General features: G+C 32.6%; 1 protein-coding gene across 1 annotated transcript in view; it reads left to right on the top strand.

The window, feature by feature from the left end:
• Positions 1-347: 347 nt before the first annotated feature.
• The window catches only part of LOC140448796 (1-acyl-sn-glycerol-3-phosphate acyltransferase alpha-like), a 46801-nt gene continuing 39736 nt past the window's right edge, over positions 348-7412 (top strand). The window contains exon 1 of the mRNA XM_072541912.1: positions 348-506. The gene's annotated coding sequence lies outside the window, so the exon portion shown is untranslated. The remainder of the gene's footprint in view (positions 507-7412) is intronic.

Genomic DNA, 7412 nt, shown 5'->3' with positions numbered 1-7412 from the left:
AAAAAAAGCCCCGGCGAATTTTTGAAAAAAAGGACTATGTTCCTTAGTCTAGGATGGAAAACTGGCCAATGGCGTAAAAAAATAACTTTAGAATCCAAGATCCAACAAATTTCGCGTCGTAAACAATCACGAAGTGAAGGCAAACATGTGAAATTAGTTTATTTTAATTTTTAATATGATTATTGAATGATCGTGTGAGCGATAAAAGAATTTGTGGTTGCCGCATCGTTGATCGCTGACATTGACTCCTCAAAACGTCTTGGGTCTTGGTTCAATCATAGAATAATCGTGTGTTCGGTTGTTCTCTGGTTCAATTCAAATAAGTTAATCAGTAGAGTACGGTGATCTCAGTACGCAGGTCGATGCTGTGCCGGTGTACGCATTGAATTAAATCCACCGAAGAACATAATGTTTTGATATTTCTTTTTAATTGTTGTCCAAGAACAATATTTGTTTATTTATAAGTGTTAAAAAAGTGTAGGTTTTGGTTCAAATAAAAATTATAGGTAAGATTAGAATTCATGATTAATCTTATGAAACATTTGTAAATAATTCTGAATTTTTGGGTGTAAAGATATCACTACATTTTAAACACAATTTTGATATTTAAAAATTAATGTAAAATACTGATATATTTTGTACACGCTTAGGACAAATTAATGCGTTGAAAAGAAAAGTATCGAAGTTTCTTCGAAGAAAACTTTCGAAGTTTTTTAACTTTTGAAGAAAAATTTGTGTTTTTGATCAACGGGATCCCTCTTTTGTAGTGGTGTTTAAATTTTTGATCATAGCTCCGAAGATGGCTTTTTAAGAAAAAAGCGCTCAGCTAGGATTACCGATTATACTAGATAAAGGATTATACTAGAATCACTCCCAATCCAGTAGTTGCATCGACAACATTATGACAAATTTTTCTGAGAATATCTACAAAGTGAGCGTATTTGAACCTTGTTTTTCTGACCATCGAGCTCAATTTTTATTTATTGACTCTGAGCATAAAGTTGTTGACACTAATCAAACATTTCAATGGTTTATTACTTCTTCTGGTTTACAGAAGCTTAAACGTGCTCTAGCTATAGTTTATTTTTATGAACGAGAGAGTAATTAGCATAATTTTAACTGGTAGCTCCGACCACTCCATGGGCGTGCTCAAGATTAATTGAAAAATTACTTTGAATAATTGTAAAAAATAAATGAATTATTTCAGTGTTATAAAGTGTTATGTGTATGTAAACAAAAGTGACCTCTTTTATCACACACTATATTAGAACTGACTGGCCTACATTAAAAAGGGTTTTAAAAAATTCACATTTCTTTTAATTTTAAAAAATTACAAAATAGAAAAAGAGTTTTTAAAACCATCTAAGGTATGTTAAATAGATGAATAAAAATATTAATATAAAACTTACAGCTACTTGTTACAAATCCAAATCAGATTCAGAAGATGAACTTTCAGAACCAAGATTTATAATAACTGGCTCGATCATTTTATCAGTAATATTGTCCAGCTTCCACATTTTTTCCTCTTCTTTAATAGTGTGATTTACTGCTTTTTCCCAGTTTTCAGGTTTTACATTATTTACGGCCTCCAAAAACAATTGTTTAACATCATGAATTTTAAAAGTGGTATTTTTTCTTGAAACTTCACTCTTTATCTGTGCCCATACCAGTTCAATCGGGTTTAATTCACAATGATATGGTGGGGATCTAAGTACTGTCATTCCACGATTTTTGGCAATTTCATCAATTTCGTATTTTTTAAATTTTTCTGTATGAAGGGCACACAACGAATAAAGTTCCTTTCTTATAGATCCGGGATGGTACGTAATATTTTTTGAACTCAGCCAATTCTGCAAGTCTTTTTTTAACCACTTGGTTGTGGGCAGTCCTTCTATAAGTCTGGAGTGATAACTTGCATTATCCATTACTATTACACAGTTCTTAGGAAGAAGATCTATCATTTGTTCGAACCATTCTTGAAAGACATCAGCGTTCATGTCTTCATGGTAGTCACCGGTACGAGTTGATTCAAAAGTTAATAAACCACCTTCAACAAAACTGTCTGAACTGCCAATGTGTACTATTATCAGCCTGAGTCCCTTTCCTGATGGTGGGTTTAAACCAGTAGATAAGTTATTTACAAAAGCGTGCCTTTGACTTGTAACAGTCTCATCCTGCCAAAATTTATTTGGTGTATGACCCTCGTTGATCCATGTTTCATCAAGATAAAATATTTTTCTTTTTTGGTTTCTCATTTCCTTTATGGTTCTTAGAAAATGTCTTCTCCATATGACAATATCGCTTCTTTCTAATAAAATAGACTTTCTGGGATTCTTTCTCCAGCGGAAGCCTATTTCTTTTAAAAGTTTCCATAACGTACTTCGACTCATTTCTGGGTAATCCTTATCATCTCGAACTGAGACAAGAACTTTATCCAATGTTGGAAATTCTTGTCTAAAGAAGAATTCATGCACTTTCCGTCGAAGTCCTTCTTTAAAATGATATTCTATTTGAAATTTTGGTTTCCCTGGAGCATTACGTGGCATTTGAAAACTACCACATTTCTCTTCTTTAATAACTCTGTAAATCGTAGATTTCCCAACACCAAGTGTACTGCTAACTAACTCAACGGTCTCATCAACACTTTCACATAAACGTTTGTCTGTAAATGATTTAAAACAATTAAACTTAATGTTTTTTCATTAACTGTTAGAGGACCAATTTTTCGTCGTTTACACGGCACTTCCAAATTTTCCATAACACTAGTATACACAATAAACTGCACCTTGCAACTGAAGTACCTACTTTTAGTGAACTGTTAAGAATTTTGAATACGCCACTTGGACCTTCCTATATACAAAATGGAAAAACCCACTATCACATTTTCTGTGGAATAAGTTTAGAAGGTAATTATCTAGTCAATTACTGTCGTAGATTCCTGGAATTAAAGAATTAAATGTTTGATTGTTGAAACCCTTACTTCGTGGAATGCACTCATTTCAGATAAAATAAAACGTTTTATTTAATCTAAAGAATTAAACTTTATTTTGCAAATAAAAAAAGAATTAAACTTTATTTTGCAAATAGATAAAATAAAACGTTTTATTTTATCTAAAGAATTAAACTTTATTTTGCAAATAGGTAGGTACTTATTAAACTTTTATTGGTTATATATAACCAATAAAATAAACATCTTACTTTTCTTGCAAATTCATTAGTACCTGTTAACCTCCATCACTCCGACACTGGCAACCTTATTTAGGGATTACTAACCCTCACAACTATTGTATTCTATTCTGCTCCAACCTTTATACCTGGTGGTCATACTCAGTTTAAAATTGTTTTCCTATATACTTCTGTAAACTTGTTGACAAATATCTGTTTTTCATTGAGTCACCCGTATCAACAGTTTAGGGATTTGCATACATAATTTATTGTTTTATTACTCTCTCATACATAAAAATACACTTATAGTACAAAGATCGACTTTTTCTATGATATTAATAATGATCCTGATTCTTTGACAGTCTTTCTTACCGAAATTTATAACAACTTAATATTAAATCATTTTCCCCAAAAAAAAGTACGACAAACTGCTGGAAAAACACCCGTGCAATGGTTTAATAATGAATTAAGGTCTTACAGATCTACAGATCTAATCTTTCTCTTATTAAACACATTGCAGATGCCACTAAGGATCCCGATTTGTTTAAAGTATATAAACAACAAAAATTTTGAATATAATCCTCTATCATTTCGCGTTCCTAGTCCAAAGTGTCCCACAGTATTGCCAACACCTCCGTTGCCTACTTTGACTTTAAAATCTCTTAGCAGGATATTCACTTCTTGTTTTTTTTTGGTATGTTTTAGGAATTCTTTCAATTGTTCATAGAATATTTCTATTTCCTGCTCTGAGCTTTCCGAAGTTGGAGCATATGCTTGAATAATATACACGTTTAATGTTTTAGCATTAATTTTTAGTACTGCAACTATATTTGATATTCCTATAAAACTGAGTACACATTTGTTAACTTCTTTTGTTTAATTTTGTACCAGAAATTATAGATTTTCTAATAGCAACTTCATTCTTCTTAATTGCTCTTACAGTTGATTCGTCTAAATTAAAATATTTTCCAATTGGCGCAAATCCTTCTCCTAAGCGATCTACAGTTGTAATTTTCGTTTCCAACGAAATTGATTGTCTTTAATGTTTTTTTTTATCCATTGGACCAAATATAATCTCAAAAAAGAAATAAGAAAAGTTAGGCTTACGGTATTGAGATGGCCAAAACCTCTTCTAATGGAAAATAAAACTTTCTAAAACTAAATCATGTAACAATGGAATCCCGAATTACAAAGGCTCACTTTACTGACATCTGGATGTGAATATTCAATTATAATAGCTAATAATAGAAATTTTTTTATGAAATACAACCACACAACTTTAAAATCGTATAAAAATAATCCGTATAAAAAGAGCCCTCACTGTATTTATTTTTTTCATTAATTACTGAATAAAAAATATTCAAATATATAAAAAAACTGGTACGCATCTTTAGACATCACGATTATATTTTGAAAATAAAATTTTAATCAAAATATCTATGTGCAGATACTGTCTTCAAACAGTTCCTGTTAAAATTTGAAAACCGCGCTCAGTCAAATTTTATTTTGGCGCGGGACATTTAGATGGTGAAACAGAACGGCAATCGGTGTGAATTTTGTTCTGTTGTGGAACTTCGTTATTTTGTTTAAAGTGCTGGTACACTTTAAACCCCGCGTCTCAGCCGTTAGTAAAAACAGTCCTCTGGTAAGCTATTTTTTTTTACTATTTTAATAGTTTTAATAATGGTAATTTGTTCAAAATAATTGATTATCTTAGTATGTAGCTATAACTGTTTCCTTAATCTGATATGTTTAAATAATTTTATTTTATTAAGTATTTATGTAAAAATAACATTTCCCTGGCCAACAGTCCCCTATCATTATATATCACAGAGAACTGGACTTATTTTTACTTAATAAACTAAAATTATTTAAACATATCAGATTAAGATTATACTAGATAATCAATTATTTTAAACAAATTTTTGATATTAAAACTCTGAAAATAGTGGAAACTGTTTTTACTAACGGCTGAGGCGCTGGTATTGTTTAAACGTAGAGATTTTGATGAAAAATGTAAATTACCCACTATTAAAATCCCGGTCTAAAGTACGTAGGCTGGAGATTATTTCGCTAAAAAGATTCGTATGAGTTACTTGTGTGAACTTTGTACCAGGACAGTCCGCCGGTAGAGAAAACTACAGGATTGAATAATGTTCTATTATATAATAAGAATCAATTAGTATGAAAGAAATAGCAAATTGGTAATAAAATATAATTTATTCGTATAAATCAAAGTCCCAAGTTATCAAGTGAGATTGAATGCTCGTGAATGATACATGGCACGGAAATAAAGTTCGATTTTTTAGAAGGTGCTATTAGTTTACGTTCAGATAAAAGTTTTGTAGTAGATTATGTTATTTATTATGATATATTGCAGCGTTGTTGATACCAATTTGATTCAGGCCAACTTGATAATACGATAAGTATTATCAACGAAAAATTATGTTAAATTATTAGCGGGAGACTTAATGCCAAAGTCCGAGGAGAGAATATCTTTTTTCCCACCATCGGTAAAGAAAGCCTACACGCAGACTCACATGACAACGCACTGAAACCACCAAACAACACAGAGACACAGAATAAATAACAATCAGAATGCCCACTCTCAAATGCCGCCTTTGAAGTTTTTTAAATATATTTTAAACGGAAACTTAGACTCGAATTGAGAAATTTGTGACAATCTACGACAGAACTGTAATTTAAATTTTTATAGATTAATAATTTAGTACATTTGAAACAATTTAATCTATTCTTCTACTAAAAGTACGCATAAAATAATGCATATTATGTCTATAGTTGCCGTAAATAAATTAAACCGGGTTAATTTTTCTATGCACACCAGATAAAATGTTACTGAACAGCACTGGTTCCGTTTAAAACATGGCTGATTCCGTCTGCGCGAACGAGATGCGCGTACTTATTTTTTCAAGCCGAGTGGGCATTCTGATTGTTTATTCTTCTGTGGCAGAGGATGGGGCACTTGGGCGTGGGAAAATTTTTCAAAAGCGGCATCATTTGATGCCAGGTGTGCAGTTTGTGGCACGTGGCAGGTGTGACAGGTGAGCCTGGGAACTTTCTTATCGGCGGCATCCTCTAATGTTTACCGCTCCCCACCCCCCATTGGGTACGAACCACTGACGTCACAAGATGGCGGCTTTTAACTGTGATGCCAACTGTCATTTCTTTTTCGTTTGTCAAATGTCAATTCGACTTCTCGTCGGGTAGCTATCACGTCTTCTTTTCGACTATACTTTCGACAAAAATACACTATGACGTATCATCTTTCCGTCTGTTACTTCTTGTAACATACAGCGTGTAGTTAAAAAGTCAAAAAAAAATCGGTTGCCTGTAAAGTCGCTTTTACGGGCGAAGATTTTACGTGACAACGTATTTTTCTCGGTAGAATATTTATTGATATGAATATTATTAAATTGCACAATAGGAACAAGGAATTGAATGAAAATAAGAATTGCACAAATTTTAACTATAGAAATATATTTTGTTTACTAAAACATTGTACATGTAAACTTAAACTTAACTAATTTCTATTTGAGTGATTTTGTTTTGACAGGTTAGAGGTTATAATTTGTTATTTTAAATGTTTGACTAGCAATACGCGCTGTTTCTTCTCAATCGACTGAATTACGATTGATTGCAGAGTGATTTAAACTAATAATTTACTTAACACTATCAACATTTGTCAATAGTATGACATAACCTATAAACTCAGTTTCTCAACTTTTGTGTCAATCTAACAATTAATCAATCAATCATAGTTTACGATAATGAAATATTGGTGTACAATTATTTACCTTTATTGTTGTAGTTGTTGTAAATGACGAATCTAAGCACTCCACATTTTCACTACAGACACAGCTGACGATACTTTAACCACACGTGTGAACTTGTATTATGACGCTTTCTCGGTTTTCCAACGCCAAGAACGCTCGAGAAAGATAGAGACACAAGCACGCACCGATTCAACGCGCCTAATTCTCTAGTGCTGCGCGCGCAGCGGACCGATCATGTTTGAGTGGGAGAGAGACGCAAGGCATTCGCCGGTCCGGCGGGCCTCTCTCTCGTTCGGTGACTCATCGTAACAGACGTGAGCGGGCGTTACACTTTTTCATGAGTGACTCCGAGCCACAACCTAATTTAAGACGTTGTCACGTCAACAATTCATGTTATATAGAGGATAGTTGTTCGGTGCTGAAACTCATAAACTTTACTATGATCAAGAATTT

Source organism: Diabrotica undecimpunctata, chromosome 8 (assembly GCF_040954645.1).
Source record: "Diabrotica undecimpunctata isolate CICGRU chromosome 8, icDiaUnde3, whole genome shotgun sequence".
Lineage (NCBI taxonomy): Eukaryota > Metazoa > Arthropoda > Insecta > Coleoptera > Chrysomelidae > Diabrotica > Diabrotica undecimpunctata.
Note: the sequence above shows the minus strand (reverse complement) of the source record. Positions and strands in the feature narration are given on the sequence as shown.